The sequence below is a fragment of the Ostrea edulis genome, chromosome 2 (assembly GCF_947568905.1).
Source record: "Ostrea edulis chromosome 2, xbOstEdul1.1, whole genome shotgun sequence".
NCBI lineage: Eukaryota > Metazoa > Mollusca > Bivalvia > Ostreida > Ostreidae > Ostrea > Ostrea edulis.
The window spans coordinates 33,534,094-33,558,315 of record NC_079165.1 but is presented as its reverse complement, the minus strand read 5'-3'; the positions used below and the strand labels follow the sequence as shown (position 1 = coordinate 33,558,315).

Below are 24,222 nucleotides of genomic sequence, written 5' to 3'. Positions count from 1 at the left end.
ACTCCGTGTTGTCGTTATCTCTAGTTTACAGGGATATATGGAATCAACTTATGAATAAAAATGATTATTGTCAATAGATTAAACGTCGATATATCTAATTCTAAAGTTGAAAGTCACAGAAAGAGATATTTGTTTATGTAGAAGCTTTTGAATAAACTCTGATTCATAAGAAAAACTGTTGGAAGACCTTACCACTAAAGACTACAAAGATATTCCATTTTTGTTGAAAAAGCAACTTTTTATGATGTCAAAAAGTCTAGTCTTTAATTTATCGTGAGTGTGGAAAGTGTTGAAAAGTCGTACGTTTTATTGTTGTTGATTTGAGAAAAGCTTTGCAATTTTAGATTTACTAAAAGTTATTCCGAATTCTTTAAAATCTACATTTGATTTACACCAATTCTGGCATATGTTGTGGTACAGTACGTTTGTAGTTTCCCCTTCACAGTTGTTAATTTTTTGTGAGGAACAAAGATAGGGCTTGGTAGAACATTTACTCGATCCAGCAATGTATCTTTCTTTGTAGGGGTTTTTGTGAAGTTTAGGAATCCAGTATAGGCCCGGTAACTCAGACTCATCCTACTCATTGTCTGGGATATCAAATGTGTCTAAAACTGAAGCATAGTTTTGAAGAATTTCATCTTTTGAAAGGGCAGTTGGAGTATAAGTACGATTGCGAAATATGGAATTAATGCCAAGTAATTTAAAATACAGTTGTAATAGTGATCCTTACAAACAACCACAATGCTGTTACAAGCTTTTCAGCTGGAACCAAAACATATTCCTCATGTAACCTATCTAATTCTTTGATCACTTGTGGTTTACTCAACACAAAAGGATAGATGGTACATACTTTTGTTTTGATGTGTCTAATACGGGATTTTAATATTCCTTATAAAAGTATTGTAACCTGTTACTTGATTTTCTACTTTTAACATGTTTGGATCAATAATAATTAGTGACATTGTATTGTGCATTACGATGTATTCCTTCAGAAATGGTCTCGTATATTTTGACATGTCTCATGTTTACACGTGTTCCGATAGTTAAGTTATTCATTTACGAGTTTAGAGCAATCTCGAGTCATTTCATGTACTTACGTGCATTCCCTTGAATAATTCCTGTTCTAATTACCAGTTTTAGTTTCACGAGGGGTAGTAATAGTAATAATATTGGGGAATGTCGGGTGGATATTTACATTTCATGTTTTTGGCTGCCATCATCTTTTTACGAGTGCAGTATCACTCGTCACTTCCGGTTTGGTGACGAAGATATTTACGATGGTTGTGAGATAGTATTTACTATGTGAATCATTTAGGCATATGAATTAATGTTCTTTAACAATTTGAGGTTGAGAATTCGTTGTTATTTATTACATACTACATGTAACCAGTCATATCTTAAGGAACTATATTTGTTTACGGTATCGTTGATAGTAACTGTATTCGTGCGCACACAAGACAGAGTATGTTTAACCCACATGCATGAGATATTGTGATATTTATTTACTTGTTTAGATTAGCAAATTGAGCTTCTTAATGTATGTTATTCAGTTTTAATTATTGGTACTTATTGATATTCCTTTCGCGCTTGTACGGTAGCCTGTACGGGAAAAAGTAGTTCTGTGTGGGAAATTGTGTGGGAGCCGATGCGACCGTACAAGTCGCTGATTGGTTAGAGGTCTGTACGGAATATTTTGATTAGTTAACTATAGTCATGTGGTCTAGGACCGAAGGTTATATAAGTAAGCTCGCTACGTTACTACGGCAGATTTCTACAAGTTGAGCTTCGGTAACATTCAAATCTCTTAGAAGAAAATTAAGGTGAGACTACTCATAATGTAATAATCATAGTAAAAACTTAGTTAGAAATCTCCTACCACACTGGACAACCAAAACTTGTATTTCTGAAAATTCAACACTTGTATAAAGCCTGTCGTAGTATACAGAGTTCACCACATGAAGAGATTTTATTTGTTCCTTGTTTTGTTTATTCATCATAATAAATACAGATTAAGACTGAAAAGTTTCTACAATTCTTCACCAAAAATGGAAGAGAAGTGTGAACGAGATATTGTTTATTGAAGTTAAATAATCTTTGGAATTATCCTGACATGAGAGGATCTGCTGAGGATTCAGAAATATACAAGCAAACCCCTATCCTTGGGTAGCTTACAGTATAAAAGTTGAAGATAACGAACAGTAATCAATCTCATAATTCCTATAAGCAATACAAAATAGATAATTGGGCAAACACGGACCCCTGAACACACCAGAGGTAGGATCAGGTACCTAGGAGGAGTAAACATCCGCTGTCGACCGGTGACACCCGCCGTGAGTCCTATATCCTGATCAGGTAAACAAAGTTATCCGTAGTCAAAATCAGTGTGCCAAGAACGGCCTAACAATCGGTATGAAACACGTCAGACAGCATTTGACCCAATGATAGGTTGTATTGACGAACTTGATCGTTATAACGACCATAGAATTTGCGAAATGCTGACTTCAATCGAGACTGTTGAAACTCCTGTACCTTCAACTTGTTTGTCAAGAGCTTACCTCGATTTAAAAACTCACCATATGCAGAATAAGCTCTTGCGTATCGAATCAGTTAAGAGATATAAACACCATATGAAGGTGATAATGGAATATTGCTACATAAATATGGGAAGTTGACGATGGAGAAGCTGAAATCATCTCGTTTGTCATACAGTTGGTTGTCAGTTTGCCGTTAATGTCTACTTTCAATAACATATCTAAGTATGAAGTAGAAGTGGACGACTCTGTGGTGTCTTTTATGTTGAGTTCACAGGGATATATCGAATCGACATATGAATGAAAGTTATCATTATTAATAGACAAAACGTCGTGGATATATCTTAATGTCGAATTGAAGGCAACAACAAGATATTTAATTATTTCGTCGATGTGTAATATACATATACTTTTAAAAACAATACAGTGTTTATCGGATGCTTAGGAAGTGCCAGACCGGAGTAGACCTAAATACCAATCCTAATAAAAAAGTTGATGGATTGCAATTGTAGTCAAAAGACAGCTGAACTTCGTGTCATACGACAGGTATGTCTAATGTGTCAGTAGTTGGTTTTTTTTTAGTTTGTCGTTAAAACTATGTTACATTTACATTCATTATCTTCCAATTCCTTTGCATCGTTATTTTATCATTGATATATTTATTTTTGGCGCAGGGATTTTTTTTAAATGCTAGCTGGGACGTCACAATCAAAACGCAGCATTTTCAACCTTACTGATTTTGACGTCGAAAAGCGATGGTTATTTTTTTTTTTCAAATGTTAAAAATGGAGTCATTATAACGGCATGTAACATTGAATGCAACTAGGTAAATACAATAGAAAAATTAAGTGTATGAAATGTCTTCCAGTTTTTTTTTTTAAAACGTATGAGATGATTTATCTTGATCCTTGATTGAGGTATATAATCTCATATAGATATGTACTTTCACAAACTGAAAGACATTTCCTACATAAATTCTATTGATATACTAGTATTTTGATATAATGAGTGCCTAAACCTTAACTAGATACAATAAATGGGTACAGTGTAGTACACTTTTAAGCCCTGTTTACACGGGTTCAACTTAAATAGCCTTCACACCGCAGTAATGCGAAGTAAACCAATGCGTATTGTATCCGTATGTATTTCCAAATTAACAAGAAATGATTTGAAATTAATACTTTTTATCGAATTCAAAATTTTTCCGTCCATATGTATTACTAAATATTCCTACGCCGAGCATTGGTTTACCTCTGTAATATTATATTATGACATAATGATTGTATGTCCGGGTTTTATTTTCCTTAGTGGTTTATATCATTTTATTTAGTTTTCGCTCAAACAATAAGATTTAATTTTTTATAGCTGAATTCGAACCTGTGCCCCCTGAATCTCCAGTCAGGTGTTCTATCAACTGAGGTATCTGGCTATAGTGTGTGATAAGTTTCTTATTATCATTATTTTCGTATTTACAGTGATAATGGTTTTGCAAGCATTACAAAGCCATTTCATTTGCCTTCTCAGCATTTTGTGATGGATAAACATGTTTATGTATTGTTAACCCGATTTTTAAAAACAAAGGTGACCCAACAAAACCAGAAAACTACCGTCCAATAACACTATTGAGTTGTCTTGGTAAGCTTTATGTAATAGTTTTGAATTATATGAAGGGGATTTGAACCTTATTAGTGAAGAGGATATATAACACTAGACCATACTTGTATATTTTAACTTTGCATTTCCTTACGAATATGGTACTTTCAACAAAAAGAAACTTTTATGCGCTATTATTAATTTTAAACTGGCTTTCGACACTGGAGAAATGGGGTAAGGTAAACATTGTTGTAAAAAAAAAAATGGTATTAATAGCAAGTATTTCACATTTATTAAAAACATGCACGACGAAGTTAAGTCCATGGTATTCATAAATGGCCAGTCGTTTTTAATTACAATATCCGGGTCCGTCAAGGTGAAAATTTAGAAGAATTTCCTACTAATAAAAACGTGCGTGGACTTTCATTAGACTGAAATATTCCAAGCACTGTTGAAAATCAATTTTTACTCTTTTTAATACTTTCTATTTTATTCTATGCTGAGGATACAGCTCTTAGTTCAGAGTCTGCAAACGGTTTGCAACTCTTAAATGATTTCCTCTCATTTTGTATTCAATGGAAATTAAATGTCAACGTTGATAAAACAAAACTTATTGTTTTCTCGAAAGATCCATATGTAGCTTTTTTTTTACTTTAATGACGAAATCATTGGAATTGTGAAAGACTTAAAATATCTCTGCATAATATTTCCTGGTCGGGTCATTCTGTAAGCCAAAAAAAAAAAACAACCCAACATCTATGTGAGCAAGCACAAAAAGCCATTTATGGGTTGATAAGAAAAATTTGTCAATCTAATTTACCAGTAGAAAGTCAGCTTGATTTGTTCGGTACGGTAGATGCACCTGTACTTTTGTATGGTTGTGAGATTTTGGGGTTTTAAAAGTCTCGACATTATTGAAAGTATTCACTTAAACATTTTAAGGTACATTCAAAAAGTAGAACCCCAAGTTATATGGTCTAAGGAGAAACGGTCGTTTTCTTTTGCGGCGGATGTGACCGGTCGACAGGGGATGCTTACTCCTCCTAGGCACCTGATCCCACCTCTGGTATACCCAGGGGTCCGTGTTTGCCCAACTATCTATTTTGTATTGCTTATAGGAGTTATGAGATTGATCATTGTTCGTTATCTTCACCTTTCATGTAACAGTATATACAAGAATGATATTTCACTGGGCAAAATTACTTTTAAGTTCAGAGAGTAAAATTGCTTGTATTTTATATAAGTATTTATATGATAAATTTTGTAACAGAAGTTATATGAACTCTTGGCTCTGGTGGGTACTCCAGTATGTGTAATTAACAAGCTTTTATAAATATTTTTCAAAAATACTTTTGAACAACGTCTTAATGATCAGTATATACAGAAATGGCAAAGTGATATCCGTGAATCGTCTAAGGGTCAAATATACGGTATTTTCATAAGTGAATGTACTACCTAAAAAAGCTAGAACAATATTTAGTAAATTCAGAACTGCAAATCACCGACTTCCATTCGAGACTGGAAGATGTTGTGGCAATCCAAAACATGAGAGAATTTGCCTTACCTGTAACAAGGGTCAAATAGTTGATGAATGTCATTATATCCTCAAGTGTCAGTTTTTATACGCCCGTCATGTTGTGGCGCTGTACGTGCGTCTGTCCGGCTATATGTCCGTCCGTCTGGGGTCATGTTTTCCTGATTTTTTTTCAGTAACGGATGCATGTATAACTTTGAAATTTTGTCACAATATCTCCCTCAAGAATTGCAAGAGTATGTTTGCATTTCAGCCGGATTGGTCCATTCTTGACCTACTTTAGGGCTATAAGTAGGTCAAACTGTGTTCCGAACTTTTTTTCGTTACAGATACAGATATTGCCCTGAAATTTACACATAAGCTTTCTTTCAGAGGAATACAAGTTCAGTTTGCATTTCAGCTGGATTGGTTCTTCGGTCCGTGACCTGCATTACGACTAAAAGTAGGTCAAACAGCATTCCGGACTTTTTTCATTATGGATATATATATTGCACTGAAATTTAGTCAAAGATTTTCTCTTGGAGGAATACAAGTTCAGTTTGCATTTCAGCTGAATTGGTCCATCCATGACATATTTTTCAGCTAAAAATAGGTCAAACAGTTTTCCGGGCTTTTTTTCCATTACGGATACAGATATTGCCCTGATATTTGGTCATATGATTCCTCTTGGAGGAATACAAGTTTAGTTTGCATTTCAGCTGGATTGGTCCATACTTGACCTACTTTTTGGAAAAAATAGGTCAAAAAGTTTTCAGGGTTTTTTTCATTACGGATACAGATATTGCCCTGATATTTAGTCAAAGGCTTCCTCTCAGAGGAATACAATTTCAGTATGCATTTCAGCTGGATTGGTCCATCCTTGACCTACTTTTGGACTAAACATAGGTCAGACAGTTTTCCGGGCTCTTTTCCATTACGGATACAGATATTACCCTGATATTTAGTCAAAGGCTTCCTCTCAAAGGAATACAAGTTCAGTTTGCATTTCAGCTGAATTGGTCCATCCTTGGCCTACTTTTGGACTAAAAATAGGACAGACAGTTTCTCGGACTTTTATTTTTTATTATGGATAGATATTGCCCTGATATTTAGTCAACGGCTTCCTCTCGGAGGAAGACAAGTGCAGTTAAAATTTCAGCTGGATCGGTCCACTATGACCTATAGTACTTTAGGGGTAGTAGTAGGTCAAACAGTTTTCCAGATTTTTTTTGGTATGGGCACAGGTATTGCTCTGAAATTTAGTCATAACATCCCTTTCAGAGAAATACATAATCAGTTCACATTTCAATTTAATTGGCGCACCATGACTACTTTAGGGCTAAAAGTGGAACAAATGGTTTCCTGGACTTTTTATCATAATAGATAGATATTGTACCGAAATCTTGTTTCAACCTCACTCTCAGAGAAATACATAATCAGTTCACATGTTAGATGGATTGGTGCACCAAAACATTAAAAGGCTTTTATATTCTGCCCCAATTGAAGAAATATTTAATATTTTCTGTGCTTTATATTAAATATTTTTTTCATTTAGGGCAGTTATGTTCATATTAGAGTTCATTGCCATTTCCGTGCTTTATATAAAATATTTCAAATGCAATGTGTATCATGTATGATCCTCTTAAATGTACGTTGAATAACTGTATCCCATTGACCGTGTGGCGTGTGACAGCGTGGCGAGAATTCCATCGTCATCGAAAGCAAGGTTATTTACTTGCCTAGATAATGGAGCGGTCTAGCGCGCTATCCAAATAAAGTGAAATTTTCTGTGCTTTATATTAAATATTTCTTCACTTAGGGCATTTATGTTCATATTAGAGTTCATAGCTATTTCCGTGCATTATATATATATATTGGATGCTTGTGATTTTTGGGGGTGGGTGGACTGGGGAGGTGGCCAGTACACCAGTTTGACTACCACTAACGTAGGGGAAACACTGAGGGGAGTCCTGTGTGGACATAGGTACCTGGACAAGTTTAAAGGGTACTAGAGATCTCTGCTCATCTCACCTGTCTCCAGAGTGTTACCTTGATGATCAAGTACGGAAGAAACTGTGGACCCTCCTACAGTTCCCCACACCATGCACTAGCCTGTAACATCCACTCTCTTGTAGGAGATGGATATGGCCATAGCTATGAACTAGCTGAGAGCCTCAAGATATAAACTTGACCTACTTATTCAAGATATTACTATTTACCCATGCCCTATTTAAGTGGTCCTATGGAGGGTATACATAAAATACACGCCTCTGCTTTAGTAGCAAGTGGAGGGAGAGTCGGTTTTAGCGTAGAATTAGTGATAGACTATTACAGCACACTCCCCAGTCCGCCTCAGATACTTGAACAATGTCCCCACAATTTGATATTTTACTTTTTGCTTGAGCATGGAAAGTGGAGGTACTTGTGTTAAGAAAATAAGTATGGTAAAAAAGTGAACCTTATGGGAGGAGATAAGATTTGCAAAAAGATGGCTATGATAAGTGTAAGTGCAAGACAGGTTTACAATTTTCAGTCACTTGGAGCTATTACGGACTTCAGTTTATGCATTGGGCAAGAAATTCACCTTAGAAATGATATCGAATGCTGCACATCTGTTGCAATGTTCAAACATTCTGTTTAGTCGTATAGTGCCAGGACCCAGCTAAAAGTCGACAAAAAATAATAGGCATTTTCCCGACTTCGTTTCTGCATATCTTGGGAAGCATACGGAATTTCGGACTGAACTTTGGTATTAATGTAAATTGATTATATATGGATAAATTAGAATACATTGTAGAATTGTATACCATTTGGTTAATTGTTTTTACATCGTCTAACTTGGGTACCCTGTATTTAGAGTTCTTTACCTTTACCAGGGTATACTCTTTAATAGTAAATTTGAACCCAAGCAATATACTTGCCTGTGATGAAGATATGATAATTATTTCTTATATAACAAACCTTTCAATTCCTTAGTATTTACGCATTTGAAACCGTTTGAAATAACATTGCAGGTGTTGTTCAATATCTAGCTGATATATGTGTATTTAATTCACACCCTTAAGATGTGTTAATTATTTCTTATATAACAAACCTTTCAAAGCATTGGTATTTACGCAATTGAAACAATTTGAATCATAGTTTCAAACCACATTAGGGGTTCGCATGGGAGAGGATCGTACATTTTGGTAGCCCTCTTCTACCTCTAGCTACATGCCTGATTAAGTCGAAGAGACAAGATGGAAAATAATTTTCCTTTTCATTCCTGATAAATGATTACACAATTCCTTTTCGACCAGTTTTTAATCATGTAGTGACAATCTAAACAGTACCAAAGTCAATGACTTTGTAAATATGTACAGTGTATTTAGAAAATGTAATACCGTCAGTCAAAGGTTTATATTGTTCAATATGGGTGGCTACAGTAGTGGTCGGTAGATCTAGGACGAGAGATGGGAGGCTAGTGGAGATCCTTGTTGGCTAATAATTTTCGTGAATATCTACCACGTTGCCGATCTTACAGGAAAATCTCTGTAACATTTAAATCTACATTTAGAACAGAAAATTTCTTCCTCTACTAACAGAGAAAGCGTTTTCAAAATGGCCACATGTTGTGCTCACAAGTAATGCACATCCTGTACAAATAAAACATTGGTATGTCCATCAATTGTCGGGACAATTAAAGTGTCAACATTTTGTTAGGAATATTATGGAAGATATCTTTAAAATTTTGCCACTAAAACCCAATTGATAGACAAACTTTAATAAGAAAAACTTCACAAAGGTCTGTGTCATGTTACATAAGAAAGTACAAGGGTTTCACTCATGTCATGTCAGTGACCATGGTATTGATTTATACACTATGTGTTTTTGTTTTACACTGAACATATATCCATATTTACTCCTTTTGTTCTGTACACAGGTGCTTGATGATAGGTCTTCCATCCCACCCCACCCTGTATTTTCTTTTTATTGTCATAAGGTTCATCTATTATCATTACTGATATAACATTAATAAAAACGGTTTCTATATAGGATTTGTTTATTTCATTGAAACATCAATAGGTCCTTTGGGCACATCACTTACCTAGTGAACTTGATCCAGCCGTTTTCTCAATATTTACTCCCATTAACAATTTTGACCCCACGTTCTGGCCCCTATCGGTCATGACATAACCAAACATGAATTCACACAACATGGGTATGCCTCATACCAATATCACTAACATGACCTTGCAGTTTTGGAGAAGATTTTCTTTTCTATATACACGTACATGCAATATGTTAACTTTTATCCACCCTATAATCTGCAATACCATAGGAGGCATACATATTGATATGATTAATCATGGCCCTATTGCTCTAAAAAGGTTTTTTTCTATAGATCACCATGTTAAACTTTAATCCTCTCTTGTAGCCCCACCCTACTTTGGGGAACCACAATTTGATGAAACTTAAATCTGAAGTACCTGGGGATGATTACATATCACTATAACTAATCATGGTCCTCTTGTTCTTGAGAGGAAGATTTTTAAAGATTGTTCCTATATATCTCCATTTAAAATTTTGATCTCCAACTGTGACCCTACCCTACATCTGGGGACTACAATTTGAATAAATTTGAATCTGCACCTGTCTACCTGGGGATGTTTGCATACCATTGACTAATCATGGCTCTGCTGTTCTTTAGAAAAGTCAAGATGTTTTCTATTTATCCGCATGTAAAACTGTATTGTTGTCCCAACCTACTTCCGGGGACCACATGCACAATTTGAACAAACCTAAACCTGCATCCTCGAAATGCTTGTATATAAATAAGACTAATCATGTCCCTGTGTTTGCTTTAATATATTTTGCCTATATACCTGCATATATTTGATTCCCTGTTGTGTACCCACCCTACACTGAAGGGAATCATTTAAACAACCTTGAATTTAGACTGTTACAAAAAACCTTCATGTAAATTTCCACTTTTCTTGCTCAGTGATATTTGATAAAAATATTTTCATATTATCCCACACTATTTTTGTGTTTTCTTGATTGTCTCCCCTTTGAAGGGAGTATGACCCTTTGCTTGAACAAACCTGAATCTTCTTTACCCGAAGACCAAGTTTGATTAAAATTGGCGCAGTGCTTCTGGAGATGATGATAATGTAAAAAGTTCACAATCAGACGGACGCAGGATAACGTGATTAGAAAAAGCTCACCTGGGCTGAAATCTCAACTGATTCTATACGCAAGAGCTTGTTCTGCTTATGATCAGTTTTTAAATCGAGGCAGGCTACTGACAAACAAGTTTATGTTACTGGGGTTTCAACAGTCTTGTTTAAAGTAAAGATTTTGTAAATTATATGTCGTTATAATGATCTAATTTGCCAATACAACCTACATGTATCATTGGGTCAAATGCTGTCTGACGTGTTTCATACCGGGCCGTTCATGGCACACTGATTTTGACAACAGAATACTCCGTTTACCTGATTAAGACATAGGGCTCACGGTGGGTGTGACCGATCGACAGGGGATGCTTACTCTTCTTAGGCACCTGATCCAACCTCTGGTAAGTCCAGGGATCCGTGTTTGCTTAACTTTTCCTTTTGTATTCCTTATAGGAGTTATGAGATTGATCACTGTTCACTATCTTCACCTTTCATTCAACTCAAGTGAGGTAAAACACTAGCTGCAGAACTGTAGCTCTCTGAGAAAATATTGGGACAGGTAAGAGAGCTACAGCGTTCTTATAAAATCCTTCGATTTACAGCGCACAAAAACTGCGCACGGTTCAGGCCACATATCGTTGTATTCTAACATCACCGTCTCATAAATTTAAGAACAAAAAATTCCAAACATATTTTCCTACTATACTTGTGACCAAAACATACCTTAAAATATTCATTGTTTTACGTCCCGCCAGGAATTTTTCACTCATATTAAGACGTCACCAGCTCTTGGTGAAGTGCCATTTTAGACCTACATATATGGTGAGGGCTCAGGACCGTAGCAGTGAGGAGTTTTTTAACGTGCCAACGTCTGCTGGGATACGGGATCTCAGTTTCTAAGGTCATACCGGTATCCGAAAGACCTGTGATTCTCACTTCTAAATGGAGGAGTTCAATACCTATGTCAACGTCTTAGATTTGACGCGGTCATTGTACGAGCGGGGCTTGAACTCACGACCTCCCGATCACGACTGATTGATTGTTTTGCTGTTTTTCGCCACACTCAACAATTTTTCAGTTATCTGGTGGCGCCCAGTTTTTATTGGTGGAGAACCCAGACACAATGTACCTGGGAAGAGACCACCGACCTTTCGAAAGTAAACTGGGAAACTTTCTCACTCACCGGCGCGAGCAGGATTCGAACCCGCGCCGACCAGATGTGAGAGGCCGTGTGATTTTGAGTGCGATGCTCTAACCATTCTGCCACGGAGGCCCCCTCCCGGTTACGAAGTGAACGCTCTACCACTGAGCTACCACAACCGGTCCAAGGTCCCTTTGAAAACAATTTTTACAATCTAATTTTACTAAAATAAACTTTTAGAGAATTCTATTTCTAAAATGTGAACAGTGGCAGGTATTACATCACCTTTCTATTGGACTCTCACGACCTCCCCGTTATCTTCGTGATTGTGATCGGTGGACTACATATGAAGATTTACGTTAGCTTTCTTCAAGGATCCCATATCCCGATTATACTAAGGGGATCTAAGGATCATCGACTCCTGGAAGAGGAGATGAATCTATCCACCATTCTATGGAGAACTTGTTCATCTCCGGACCTTCAAGAGGACTCATTCCTACAGTTTAAATACAGTCATCATCATCATCATCAGATAGTATGTCGGTGTTCTAACGCGGAAGTTAGGGGTTGTGCTGGAAAACAACATAATTGTTAGCTAGACCACTTGCTCCTAAGCTTGATCCTTAGTGACTACAGTAATGTAGCGATGAATTGTGTCTTGGTGACTTGTATCGGGGACAGTGTCTTTGTTACTTTTCTGAGTTTAATATAACAGTGACACAATGTGTCTTAGTGACCTTTATCAGGGATAATAGAACGATATGAAGAATTAAGATTATGTTGTAGACTGTGCACATTCTGAGGAGGATGCAGGTGAAAACGTTAAGTGCCTATGCTTTAGAAAACTCTTCTGAGATTGTTCATGCAATTTGGTAAGGAGTTCAAGCGAAACAATATGTAAACACAATATATATGTAAAGTTTTTAAGAACCCGGACCCCTTCCTACATTACAATGTTTCGCAGTTTTTCAACTATTACCACTCTCATACCCAATTCAACCGTAGTTTTGACAACCAAGATAATGTGTACAGCGTACACGAAAATAACAGCTTTCTTTCACGTATTACATTTCTTCTTCAACATGAGCCCCCTCTAACAAACTATCATCATTAAAATCCATTTCAGTAATTTTCGTATCAGGCCTTTAAACACACAATTTTTTTATTTTTATTTCAAGATTTTTTGTTGGTAGTTTCGAGATCTTTTGTTGGTATTTCGAGATCTTTAACATTAGTAGGTTTTCATAGTCATGTGATATTTTCCAATAAAGGGATGAATATCAACTTCATAGTGCTACATCATACTGTGTACACAGGACTAAGAGTATCGTGTCTTCAGTGAGTATATTTATTTCATAGTACATTAAAAGGGTCACTTAAAATACCTGGACAATTAAAGGTATCAGAGAATAAGAAATAAAGTTCCAAATAAGACTAAATGTGGTCATTAATACATTGTAGTTTGTATCTAAATATTCATTGAAAGTTTATTTAGCTATTTGGTTTGTAAATCGTTGTAGAGTGTATAAGAAATGCCGAAATGCATCTCTTAGCACAATCGCAACATTTTTACACGTTTTATTGAAGTTCGTTTAGACTTGTTTGACATGCTGCATTTTTACACGTTTTATTGAAGTTCGTTTAGACTTGTTTCACATGCTGCATTTTTACACGTGTTATTGAAGTTCGTTTAGACTTGTTTCACGTGCTGCATTTGATGTCATTCTCTGGAGGAATGGTCATGTTAAATTTTGGTCCCTATATATTTAACAGTGATGAAACTTGTACGTATGATAGCTATAGCTACACTGAACCAACTCATTTTAAATGCTGCAATTATTGACCTATATTTTCGATTTCTTTCTCTCTCTCTCTCTCTCTTTAGATAGATAAGTAGATAGATAGATAGATAGGCACTGATGGTTACTAAATTTTAAACCTAACCAGTCTTTTGGTATGGCTATGGCTCTCTTTCCCTTTTCAATTTATTTTGGGATGTGGATACAAACCACTGTTGTGCCTCAGATCTCAAACTTTTGAGCTATCTCTAATTAAATTGAAGATACATGTAAGTGAAGTTGAATTAAAGAGTGTTTATATTTTGTACCATATCCACAAAAGATTTAAATCTACTTAAGAATCAAATAAACTCATCGTTAATTTTCCACTATTGGAACTTATCGTAATTGAATGAACATATCTAATTCACTTGATACAATTTCAATAAAATTGAATCATCTTGAGGTTATATAATTGAAGTTATATTTTATTGAACAAAATTTATCTTTAATTACATATACTTGTGTTCGATTATTTGAAGAGGGGTCTAATAATCAAAAATAAGCTCAAATATTAAAGAAAGGGTCAAATTCTATTACAATGGATCTATTACAATAAGAAATTTGACCTATTTCTAATTGAATTGAATCAACATACATGTATTTATCGAATTTAACCTATCTTTAATTCATATTTTCCTTTCGCAAATACGCGAAATTGAACACGACGAGTTTTGTCTGAACATTGAGTCCCAGTTATCAAAAATAAAGACCAATATTCCAATCGAAGACATGGCTGGCCTTTACAATGAGGGTATCCGTGATGTGATAAATGACCACGCACCATTGAAAGAAAGAAATGCGATCGTTAGGCATAATTCACAGTGGTTTACAGAGGAACTTCATATGCTAAAACGAACTAAATGAAAAACAGAACGTACATGGCGACAAACACTTTGACTACCATCAAATATATAAGGAGTCAGTTCGAACATACAGCAAATCCTTAATTTAGTGTAAAGAGGATTATTATTCATACAAAATAACCGAGTGTGGCAGAGACTCTAAGAAGCTATATTGTTTGACGAATCGGCTCATGGGTAACACACAGAACCCATTTTACCTTCATCTTCTGAGGGAAAGGAATTATCGGGAAACTTTGCTAAATATTTTCATGGAAAACTAAGCAATATCCGTTTATCAATTTGCGAATCAATTGTCTCGAACAATGGCGCAAAAGATCCCTTTTGCTCTGATATTCCATTTGATGGTGAACACCTCACGAAATTTGCACCTGCAACTACAGGAGAAATTCGAAAACTCCTTATGAACTCAGCACCCAAAGCTTTTGAATTGGACCCAGTTCCTGCGCATCTATTGAAACAATGCATTGAGGGTTTCTTGCCATCCATCACTTTAATCATAAACAAGTTGCTGTTGGAATCTAATGTTCCTAGTGACTTTAAGCAGGCAATTGTTCGACCATTACCGAAAAACCCAGCGCTTGACAAAGAAATGTTCAAAAACTATCGCCCTGTGTCAAATATATCGTTCGTTTCGAAGATTCTTGAAAAGGTTATTGTAAAACGAATCGAAGCTCATCTGGAGATGCATCAACTGCATGAGAATTTTCAGTCCGCGTACAGAACGGGACAATCTACAGAAACTGCACTAATGAAGGTACATCATGACATCATATGTGTACTTGACAATAACAGTTGCGCTATCCTTGTATTGCTCGACCTCTCTGTGGCTTTTGATGTCATAGATCACAATATCCTATTGCAACGTATGGACATGTTTGGTATCACTGGATCTGCATTGAACGTATCATATATACGCCGATGACACCCAGATCTATATCATCGTTGAACCTGGTGACAATTGGACCGATATGTCTCAAAGACTCCCAAGTTGTTTATCGGACATACGTATGTGGATCAGTATCAACCTCCTCAAACTCAATGAAGATAAAACTGAACTTGTAGTCTTCGCACCAAAACACAGATTTAAAGATATGAGCAGTTTTGATCTTGAATTTGGTGACTGTGTTTTAAGTGATTCATCATTCGTAAAAAACAAAATTAGGTGTATTCTTTGACAAATCCCTTACTATAGAAAACACTGCCTCTATTTCCCGCTTAGCCTATGTGAACATTCGCAGAATTGGCTGTATCCGTCCTTTTATCAATGTTCATCAGGAGTTTTCGAATTTCTCCTGTAGTTGTAGGTGAAAATTTCGTGAGGTGTTCACCATCAAATGGAATATCAGAGCAAAAGGGATCTTTTGCGCCATTGTTCGAGATAATAGATTCGCAAATTGATAAACGGATATTGCTTAGTTTTCCATGAAAATATTTAGCAAAGTTTCCCGATAATTCCTTTCCCTCAGAAGATGAAGGTAAAATGGGTTCTGTGTGTTACCCATGAGCCGATTTGTCAAACAATATAGCTTCTTAGAGTCTCTGCCACACTCGGTTATTTTGTATGAATAATATTCCAACTCTAGTAAACTCGTTTGTTAAATCCAGATTAGATTACGGAAAAGCATTGCTTTATGGTGTTTATTCTCAACACACAGCAAACTTCAGAGGGCACAAAACACAGCTGCAAGATTAATAACACGCTAAAAACAATCCGACCATATTACTCCTGGTCCAATAGATCTTCACTGGCTCCCAGTTGAATACAGAATTCAATGCAAGATCCTTCTTCATACTTTCAAATCTCTCAACAACTTATCTCCAGTTTACATAAAGTATATCCTTACAATCCCACACGATCACTAGGATCCGGATCTCTGCATCTTCTCCAGGTACCTCGGACACGTACGAAAACATATGGGGATCGACGTTTGGATAAGGCCGCATCGAGTCTCTGGAACTATCTGCCTTTTAGACTCATACAATGTACTTCACTGTTTAGTTTCAAAGCGGACCTCAAACGCATCTTCTTAAATTTGGTGTTAATTTGTGATATTTTTTTTTTTTACATATTTAGTGCTCTTACATTACAGCTCTTACAGTGCTGTTAATTTTTTTTTTTTTTTTTTTTTTTTTTTTTTTTTTTTGGCCAAAAAACCCCTTCACTTGCTATTTGAACTGTAGTTTGTTATTATACTTATGTCTTTTCTATGTATTTAATTATTACGAAGAGTTGTTTTAAATTGTCTTATATGTTATTAGGGTAATTATATCATTACATTAGGCGCTATATATTATAAATAATTATTATGCATTTTAATTCTGACACTATTAATATTTTATTCACATGTATATGCACATCGATTTTTATATTACTCATATTTGTAAAACACTTTAGGGAATTAATGTTATATAAATCTTTTAATTACAATTACAATATAGGGATGAATTGAAGATAGGTCTTAATTTGATACTTGATTCGTCTAAATTTTATATTTTGCGGAATTTTAAAACGTCTGGTCGATGTCTATACCAGGAAATGTGCTCGCCCGTGGCAAAATTTATACGTCTTGAGCGGTAGGGCGCACGGTTATTTCAAACGCTGCATGTGGACTTGATCCGATGGGTTTGGTAAATTGAAGCATTTGTTCAAACATCGTTCTTGGTACCCTTAATTAGATAAACAAACCAACAAACAAATCATAACTATGGTACAAAGACCAACGGCAATTAATATCAAAAAGAAAGTTGAAACAAGAACCCCCATTCACAATTGCTTATGTAAAATAGATCTTTATTCTTTAAATAATCAATCTTTTAATAGTATGTTGTAATAAAGAATGAACTGTGCATTATATCCATTGAACATAAAATTTCATAAACCGTGTGATGCCGTGAAAACACACCGGGACATTCAGTGGACATGTCGTCTTCTACGGAGAGCTCGGCAGAGAAACTGCAACTTCAAAGGCGCCGACTAGTTATCTTATGCATTTCCATGAATCGAGTAATATAACATACCAGTATTTGCGGGTTATATTCGCGTCTATAGCACTAAATGTTATTGAAAAAGCTTTTCAGAGACTGTTTACAATCATACACATATAATTTTGATAATAAAAACTTCATTTTCACGATTTTTTGCCTGCAAAATTCTACCGCTAGGTTCCCTGTGTATATGCATTAACGCCTACTGAAGCACTGAAGGGATAGGATAACACAGTGGCTATAAATAGCCACCGTCTAAAAAAACAATCATAGTAAATCCCCTTGATGGTCCATGTAGTTTCTGTTTTTATTCAATTAAGGCTTCGAAAGTCCTATATCTGCTATGTACTTTCAAATCACTATGATTATCTTATTTTAACCTTTGCATGCACAGGTTAGTAGATATCTATATATAAAAAAAAAGGTGTGTAACTTGATCATAAGATGACGTCAAGGGAAAATTACCATGTGGTTAATGTCAGGTAGATCGCTCACAGTCAACATGTGGGTAATTTAACCGTACCACTTGCAATTATACTTCTGGATTTGGAGTGTAATTCCACACCAAAATTATAACTACATATCGCTATAAAAAGGAATTAACCATTATGTGAATGTCTTGGAAAAGATTACTTGAATGTGTTTGTTTGGTGTAGGGATTTAATGGTTTATAATAAACATCTCTCTTTTTCAATTAAATGGGTTAGAGTATTTCTAATCTTGAACGGAATTCAAAGAGATCTATGAAGCAAAAGAAAATTTTATCTGATTTTAAATAAGTGTGGAAATTACCATGGGGGGGAATGTCTGATAGCTCGCTCGCAGTTAGCTGCAGAACTGTAGCTCTCTGAGAAAATATTGGAACAGATGAGAGAGATACAGATCTACCCCTTATAAAAACCTTCGATTTACGACACAAAAAGTTGCGCACGGTTGAGGTTTGATATCGTTGTATTCTAAATTTCTTGTGTTGCTGTTTCATAAATTTAATACCAAAAATTCCAAACATATTTTCCTACTATATGAAACATCCCATCATTTACAAGAGGTGAAAAATTCAACAGATGAAACGTTCATATGATTTGCGAGAGTTGAACAATTAAAGGTATGAAATATTCATCAAAATCATTTGCAGAATTTGATTAATTCGGGATTTGACTCATATAATCTTGGATGTCCTATTGCTATTGATCAGCGTACGCCGACGTTCATCGTGCGCAAACAATTTCTTTTCAAATTTGGTATGAAGCATCTTTGGAACAAATGGCACATATAAATCAATGTCATGACTCCTGTAACCCGGGACCTTAGGTTGGGGCAAAACCTGCAAAATATTGATCTTTTAAAAAAAGTCTTCTCTACAACTGCAAATCTATGAGAAAAACTAAATATCATGTGATGCTAGAGCAAAAAGGTCTCTACCAAAATTGTAAATTGCATGATCCCTAGGGTAGAGGTTCTAACTCCAGGTTCGAGTCAAACTTGTCATGTAGTGTTTAAATGTAAAACTATAACACGTTCTTTGAATTATTGGTACTAAATTAAACCTAGATTGATATTTTAAAGGAACATGTGATAATTTATCAAAATTGTAATTTTCACTATCTCAGGGGTAGGGTATGAGGGTGGGACAGAATAGTCAGATTGATTATTGTCTATCGTTTGAAAGACTACTTTTTTCTTTCTTTTTTATCTTTTATTTAAAATACTTATTTCATAATGCAAACATACATCATAACAATCATAATGCATATCATACATCAGAAAGATCAGAAAAATTCATTTTTTTTTTTTCATTTCATATCATGCATACATAATAATAATAGTGATGCATTTCAAAATACATATCATGCATAAGAAAATTGTAATGTACATACATCATATTAATCATAGTGTATTTCATATATACATCAAAATAAAATCCACCATGCATCAGGGGGAAAAATCACAAAACTTCATTTCTTAATGCATAAATTATACATCACAACAATCATAGAAATTATGAAATTTCATTTCATAATGCATATCAAAAATCCATCTCACAATGCCTATCTATCAGAATATATTCATTTCAAAATTACAAACAGTTTCCTGCACTCTTATAAAAATCGTGTCTATTCTTGCCAATATTGGCAACTACCATATTCTGAATAAGAATTTCATATTTAAGTTTATGTACGAGATCTTGCTCCAACATTTTCTCCTTCTGTAGTCTAAATTTCATTTCATATTTATATATAGAAAAACTTATAAAAGATACAAGGTTATTCAAAGAGATGTTTTTTCGCTGATTTCATTATAGTATCCGAGTACAATAGTTTTCCATGTAATTTCAAACTTCAAAAAGGAGCTAATTTTCTCCCAAATATGTTTAACAATTTTACATTCAAACAAAAAATGTTTTATGTCTTCATCTACATTGCATCTTTCACATAATGGAAACACGTCTTTGTTCCATTTGCTTACATATACATTATTGTTCAAAGTACAATTTAGTAGTTTATAGTTAAATTCTGATATTCTTTTTTCATACACTTTTTTAATTTTTGTGATATAGACATTTTTCCAACTAGAATAACTGATATTCAAACATTTTTTTCCATCTATTTTCATACAATGGTTTTTGAAACTTAATATTTATAAACACCGAGTAGGAAAATTTACTTTTAACATTTTTAACTGATTTTACAACATCATTTCTAAACAAAAAATGTACATCAGGTTTTATATTAATGTATTTTGAATAATTACAGTCAATTTTTTCTTTATAGATTTTAATTGCCTTTTTAAGCAAAATATATTCACAAAAAATGTTATTTCTCTTTCTCAATTTATTTGCAAAGTACATTATAGTATGCATTTCGCCATTTTCATCAAAAATATCTTTAATATATAAAATTCCACTTTGTATCCAATTTTCAAAACACAATGTTTTTGATTCATATTGAAAGAGTCTGTTGTTCCAGATAAACTGACTAAGGAATTCGTCTCTCTTTAAAGTTTTTATGTCCAGTGGCTTTTTGGATTTATTAAAAGCTGAAAATATAATTCCATAGAAAAGGGGAAGTTTTAACATTTTGAAAAAAAATTGAATCTAAAAAGTTATTCTCAGACGTTTTTAAAACATCAAAAATAGAGATATTATATTGCTGCAAAATATTATTGAGCGTTCTATGTGTAACACTTTCTACATCTAATATTCTACTTATCCATGATGCTTTGGCAGCATAAAATTTACTTTCGATATCAATTATACCAATACCACCTTGCTCAATTTTGCCTATAAGTGTATTTCTTTTAATTCTGTCTCGTTTTTTTCAAATAAAGTTAAATAGTAGCTTTGAAACATTTTTGAAAAATTCATCTTTAGGATTTTCTAAAATAAAAGCATTATATAGTATGTTAGAGATTGCCAGTGTATTAATTATTGTGCATTTTCCAAATATTGTAAGATCCCGCCTTTTCCAAACACTTAGTATTTTTTCTAACTTCTCCTGTTTGCTTGTCCAATTCTTTTCGTAAAATTCAATTTTATCATGTCCCAGGTAAATACCAAGTGATTTTATGCAGTTTCTTGTAATTTTTACACCATGAATATACAAGTAATTTGAATACATATCTATGTATGAGCCTGTTAATAAGCACTCTGTTTTTTCTAAGTTTAGTTTAGGTCCTGCGACATTACTAAAGTCCAGTAATTTTTTCAAAGAGTCTGTGTCCTTTAACATGTTAGTACAATCATCTGCATGTTCAGCAATTTTGATATCGTTATTGTCATTAAATGTAGTATCTTTTTGTAATGGCAGTCCTTTTATATCGTTGTCATGTTTTATTTGTATAGCTAATATTTCAATTACAAATACGAATAGTAAAGCAGATAATGGACATCCCTGTCGAATTCCTCTTTGCATTGCACATGATTTTGAAATCCACCCATTATTTTTAATTCTAAAGACAGGACTATTATAGAGAGTTTTTATCATTCCGATAAATTTATCTCCAAAGTTAAACTTATCTAACGTTTTAAACATGAAATTGTAATGAATTGAATCAAAGGCTTTTTCGAAATCAAGAAACAGTAATATTCCATCTAATTCATTTTGCAAGTAATATTCAAAAACATCTAAGATTAGTCTTGCGTTTTCTCCAATTTATCGAACTTTAATGTAAGCACTTTGTTCACGTCCAATTACTTTACACGCTATATTTTGTAAACGATGAGCTAATACATGAGCAAATATCTTGTAATCAGTATTAGTTAAGCTTATAGGTCCATAATTTTTTGGATTATCTTTTTCTCCCTTTTTATAGATTAATGAAATTATTGCGTTTCTTTGATAAAATTGTAATTTTCCTATTTCTATACTTTTAAGTAAAGACATATAATAAACATCCTTGATATCATTCCAAAAACCTTTGTAGAATTCTGCTGGTATACCATCTTGCCCTGGAGACTTATTATTTTTCATATTATCAACTGCCATTTTGCATTCATGTATACTTGGTATATCGTCACACATTTTCCTTTCACTGTTCGTAATAATTTTACAGTTAATGTTCTCAAGATAGTTTTGAATATTCACATTATCTTTATCGTTACTCGTATATAATGTTTTATACAATTTAATTAGACAGTCCATTATTCCTGTGGTGTGTGTATATTCTACTCCATTTTCGTCTTTTATCTTATTGATCGTATTATTTGATTGCTGTCTTTTTTCAAGGTTTAGAAAGTAAGATGAGCTTTTTTCTCCCTTTTCTATCCATACAGATCTAGAGCGTATGTATGCTCCACTACATTTATCAGCATAATAATCACCTCTTTCTTTCTGAAGTATACGTTTATAGTTCATATTTATTTCAGAGAAGGGTTTTGATTCTATTGAAAGACTACTTTAATTTTTCTGATACTGTATAAAAACCGAAGGCATGTTTTAAAAAAATCAGAAAGGAATGAATTTTACAACCCACGGGTTCTGACTCTAGGGCGGATCCAAAATAGTCATATAGTGTTTCTGCAAGATAATCATATTGTGTAAAGTCTTTCATCAGTATGAACACTTCTGGGGGCCTTTGTGTTATTTTGATAGAACCAATCTTGTTTTATACTGCTGCTGAATATGAGAATTTAGCCTAGATATGCTGAACAGGAAAACTATTATAGATTCCATAGTGATACTTTGTAGCGTTACTACTACTTTATAGTGACACTACGCAGGTGACTGATAAGGCGTGTGCGTCTCTTGTTTGATCATGCGTGGAAACAAATCACTAAAAATTTCAATAAATTTACTTTCATATTTCGTATATATTCGTTATGGCAAGACCTTGTAACAATTGTGATTGATCTTTTGATCTTGAAGTTTGGCCTACTTCTTTAAAAAAAAAAAAAAAAACTAGATCTACTAACGTATTCAACATTTCCTGTACTGCATATGTATTTCAGGTAGGGCTTTCATTTTCTATAAATAAGTTCTTTATAGCATCCTTCATGAATATACACAATAACGATCTATTTTGTATTGCTTGTAGGAGTTATGAGATTGATCACTGTTCGTTATCTTCACCTTGCAGCATGACATTTCGTTTCATACTATGACCGTTAACCTTGAAATATGACCTACTTTTAAGAAAACATAGCTTGTTGAATATCTTGAGAACTATTCATGGTAGGAATTTCATATTTTATATATTATAGATTCTTTTTTTAAAAACTTTGTGATACAATCGCATTTTGTCTTCTAATCTTGACTTACTTTAAAATTCCTGACCTAATCGATGTCTCTTGAAGTATTTAAGGTAAAGCTTTTTATATTTTTATATAGATTCTTTATGGCAAAAACTTTATATACTTCTATTTTTGTTGAAGACGCAACTGTGTATGATGTCAAAAAGTCTAGTCTTTAATTCATAGTGAGAAATGGTAGTGTAAAGAGTTTAAAAGTCATAGATTTTGATGTTATTGATTTGGGAAAAGTTTGGCGATTTCAAGTTTACTAAAAGTTTAGAATCCACATTTGATTGACACCACTTCTGGCTTATGTAGTTGCACAGTAAGTTTGAAGTTTCTCTTTCACAGCTGTTAATATTTTGGTGAGGAGCAAAGATAGGGGCTTGGTAAAGCACTTACTGGATCCAGCAATGTATCTTTGTTTGTAAGGGTTTTTATGTAGTTTAGGAATCCAGTATAGCCACGGTAACTCAGATTCACCCTACTCATTGTCTGGGATATTAAATGTGTCTAAAACTGAAGCATGGTTTTGAAGAATTTCATGTTTTTAAAGGGCAGTTGGACTATAAGTACAATTACCAAAAGTGGAATTAATGCCAAGTTTATTTAAAATACAGTTTTAATAATGATCCTTACAAACAAAGACAATGTTGTTACAAGCTTTGTCAGCTGGAACCAAAACATATTCCTCGTGTAACCTATCGAATTCTTTTATCACTTCTGGTTTACTAAACACTCGAGGATAGATGGTACGTACTTTGGTTTTAATATGGCAAACTAACAACTCAACTTTATTACAAACGGGACGATTTCAACTTCTCCATCGTCAACTTCCGATATTCATGTAGCAATATTCCATTATCAC

General features: G+C 34.2%; 1 protein-coding gene across 1 annotated transcript in view; it reads left to right on the top strand.

The window, feature by feature from the left end:
- Positions 1 to 24,222, top strand: part of LOC125681749 (adenosine receptor A3-like) — a 59,598-nt gene that overhangs the window by 31,663 nt on the left and 3,713 nt on the right. The gene's annotated exons all lie outside the window — the stretch shown is intronic.